The following is a 4,378-nucleotide window of genomic DNA, read 5'->3' as shown; positions in this document are numbered from 1 at the left end:
TTTTTTTTTTTTTTTTGAGACAGAGTCTTCTCACTCTGTTACCCAGGGTGGGGTGTAGTGGCATGATCTTGGCTCACTGCAGCCTCCACCTCCTGGGTTCAAGTGATTCTTGTGCCTCAGCCTCCTGAGTGGCTGTGATTACAGGCGTGCACCACCACGACTGGATAATTTTTATATTTTTAGTAGAGATGAGTTTTCACCACATTGGCCAGGCTGGTCTCAAACTCCTGACCTCAAGTGATACTCTCACCTTGGCCTGCTAAACTGCTAGGATTATAGGGGTGAGCCATAGTGCCTGGCCCTCAATAGGCATCTTTCCAAAGAAGATATACAAATATGAATGACCACTAAGCACATAAGAAGGTACTCAGTGTTATTTACCATCAGAGAAACACATATCAAAACAGTGAGGTATCACTTCATACCCCCTAAGATGTATAATCAAAATGATAGATACTTGATTTTGATTATAGTGCTGGTGTCTTAGTCTGTTTGTATTGCTATAAAGGAATACCTGAGGCTAGGCAATTTATAAAGAAAAGAGGTTTATTTTGCTCACAGTTTTACAGGCTGCACAGGAGGCATGGTGCTGGCATCTCTTAGGCTTTTGGTGGGGTCCAAAGGCTGTTTCCATTCATGACATAAGGCAAAGGGGAACCAATGTGTGCAGAGATCACATGTTAAGAGAGGAAGCAAGGGAGCAGGGGAGGTGCCAGGCTCTTTTAGAAACTAGCTCTTGTGTAAACTAATAGAGTAAGAACTCACTCACTCCCTGACCAGGGAGGTAATTAACTTATTCATGAGGGATTCACCCCTATGACCCAAACACCTTCCAGTAGGCCCTACCTCCAACACTGGGGATCAAATTTCAATATGAGGCTTGGAGATACAAGCATCCAAACTATAGTAGTTGTGAAGATGTGAAGAAATTGGAACACTTATAGATTGCTAGTGGGTTTACAGTGTAAAATGGTATAGCTGCTTTGGAAAACAGTCAGTTCCTCAAAACACTTGATCCAGAAATTCCACTCCTGGGTATACCTAAGAAAATTCAAAACATATGTTCACACAAAAACCTGTACACAAATGTTAACTATGGCATTATTCATAATAACCAAAACATAGAAAACAACCCAAATGTCCTTCAACTGATGAATCCATAAATGAAATTGGTATGTACATATGAAATATTATTTGGTAATAAAAAGAAATGAATTACTGATATATGCTGCAATATGAACAAACCTTGAAAACATTATGCTGAGTGAAAAAAAGCCAGTCACAAAGGAAAATACATTTTATGATTCCATTTGTATGAAATGTCCACAATAGGCAAATCTATAGAGACAGAAAGTAGATTAGTGGTTGCCTATGGCTGGGTGGTTGGGGGTTGGATACTGGAAATGGGTAGTGACTGCTAATGGGTACAGGGTTTTTTTTTTATTGTTGTTTTTGTTTTGAAACAGAGTTTTGCTCTTGTTGCCCAGGCTAGAGTGCAGTGGTGCAATCTCAGCTCACTGCAACCTCTACCTCCCGGGTTCAAGCGATTCTCCTGCTTCAGCCTCCTGAGTAGCTGGGATTACAGGCATCCACCACCATGCCCGGCTAATTTTTGTATTTTTTAGTAGAGACAGGGTTTCTCCATGTTGGTCAGGTGATCTGCCCGCCTTGGCCTCCTAAAGTGCTGCAATTACAGGCGTGAGCCACCACGCCTGGCTAGGTTTTATTTTCATGGTGATCAGAATATTCTAAGATTTATTCTGGTGGGCCAGGCATGTTGGCGAACACCTGTAATCGCAGCACTTTGGGAGGCCAGTGCAGAAGGATCCCTTGAGCCCAAGAGTTCCCAAGCAGCCTGAGCAATATAGCAAGACACTATTGCTATTTAAAAAAAAAAAAAAAAAAAATTAGGCCAGGCACGGTGGTTCACACCTGTAATCCCAGCACTTTGGAGGCCGAGGTGGGCAGATCACCTGAGATCAGGAGTTCAAGACCAGCCTGACCAACATGGTTAAACCCCATCTCTACTAAAAATACAAAATTAGCCACGCGTGGTGGCACATGTCTGTAATCCCGGCTACGTGGGAGGCTGAGGAAGGAGAAGTGTTTGAACCCAGGAGGCAGAGGTTGCAACGGGCCAAGATCGTGCCATTATACTCCAGCCTGGGCAACAAGAGCAAAACTCTGTCTCAAAAAAGAAAAAAAAAAAAAAATTAGTCGGGCATGGTGATGTGCGCCTATGATCCCAGCTACATAAGAGGTTAGGGTAAAAGATCTCCTGGGCTTAGGGAGATTGAAGCTGCAGTGAGCCATGATCATGCCACTGCACTCCAGCCTGGGCAATAGAACAAGTCGTGAGTGTTTCAAGAGACAAAGCAGAAGCTGTAATGCCCCTTATGACCTCACCTCTGAAGTCACACACTGCCGTTCTTGTACTATTCTATCGGTCACATAGGTTAGTTCTGATTCCATGTAGAAAGGGACTATATAAGTCCATAGGTAACTGGAAATGATTATCATTGGGAACCATCTTAAAGCTGGTTATCACAATCCAAACCATAATTTTAAGCAATTTACACAGGGAAAAAATGCTAATGAACACTGAAGTCTAATTTTTAAAATATTGACTCAATTTTATTTCCAGTTCATATCTATATGTATACCCTACATATACATTGCTCACTGTTTGAAGTTTATTCCCTTTAGGTGTATAAATTTATTTGTTTATTGTTTTTTCTTTTTATTTTGAGATGGAGTCTCGCTCTGTCACCCAGGCTGGAGTGCAGTGGCACAATCTCAGCTCACTGCCACCTCTGCCTCCCAGGTTCAAGTGATTCTCCTGCCTCAGCCTCCCGAGTACCTGGGATTACAGGTGTGTGCCAACACGCCTAGCTAATTTTGTATTTTTAGTAGAGATGGGTTTTCACCATTTTGGCCAGGCTGGTCTCGAACTCCTGACCTCAAGTGACCCGCCTGCCTCAGCCTCCCAAAGTGCTGGGATTATAGGAGTGAGCCACCATGCCTGGCCTGTTTGTTTGTTTGTTATTTGTGTTTTTTGTTTGTTTGTTTGTTTGTTTTGAGACGGAGTCCCACTCTGTTGCCCAGGCTGGAGTGCAGTGTTGCTATCTCAGCTCACTACAACCTCTGCTTCCCGGGTTCAAGCTATTCTCCTGCCTCAGCCTCCCGAATACCTGGGACTACAGGCGCACACCCCCACGCCCAGCTAATTTTTGTATTTTTAGTACAGGTGGATTTTCACCATGTTGGCCGGGATAGTCTCAGTCTCTTGACCTTGTGATCCACCTGCCTCGGCCTCCCAAAGTGCTGGAATTACAGGTGTGAGCCACCGCACCCGGCCTATTTATTTATTTATTTATTTAATTTTAGTTTAATTTTAGGCTAGCCAAGTGAAACAATGGGAGTGGATAAGGAACAAATAAAATTGTAACTGGTTGTGATCAGTTAGTTGTAAACACCACAGCACTTGGACCAGCCTCCCTCGGGACTTCTTAAGGAAGGGAATCAGTTTATCAGGTAGACAGCACAGTGTCCAAATACTAAAAAGTTACCCAGCAGTTCTATGGTTTTTCATTCTTGATTTTGTCCACAATTTTTGTTAGAGAAATATCTGGAGCTGGAGATTTATAAATGAGGCACATTACTCATTGTCTTTATTCCAAGTGGTTCTTAGCATATGGCAACTTGTATTCTTTCTTATTTAATTTTAAATTAGTCATGGGCAGGACGCAGTGGCTCACGTCTGTAATCCTAACACTTTGGGAGGCTAAGGTGGGTGGATCACTTGAGGTCAAGAGTTTAAGACCAGCCTGGCCAACATGGTGAAACCCCATCTCTACTAAAAATACAAAAATTAGCCAGACAGTAGTGGCGCGTGCCTGTAATCCCAGTTACGCGGGAGGCTGAGGCAGGAGAATCACTTGAGCCTGGGTGGCGGAGGTTGCAGTGAGCCGAGACTACAACACTGTACTCCAGTCTGGGGGACAGAGTGAGACCCTGTCAAAAAAAATAAAAATTTAATTAATTAATTAATGGAGTACTCATTAATCATGGCAGACTGAACATAGATGTTCCTGCTGGGCACAGTGTCTCACACCTGTAATCTCACCACTTTGGGAGGCTGAGGTGGAAGGATGGCTTAAGCCCAGGAGTTCGAGACTAGCCTGGGCAACATGATGAGACCTCATTTCTACAAAAAATACAAAAACTAGCCAGGCATGGTGGCACACACCTGTAGTCCCAGCTACTAGGGAGGCTGAAGTGGGAGGATTGCTTGAGCCTGGGAGGTCAAGGCCGCAGTGAGCTGTGATCATACCACTACACTCCAGCCTGGGGAACAGAATGAGACCCTATCTCAAAA

Source organism: Mandrillus leucophaeus, unplaced genomic scaffold (genome assembly GCF_000951045.1).
Source record: "Mandrillus leucophaeus isolate KB7577 unplaced genomic scaffold, Mleu.le_1.0 Scaffold88, whole genome shotgun sequence".
Taxonomy (NCBI): Eukaryota; Metazoa; Chordata; class Mammalia; order Primates; family Cercopithecidae; genus Mandrillus; species Mandrillus leucophaeus.
Note: the sequence above shows the minus strand (reverse complement) of the source record.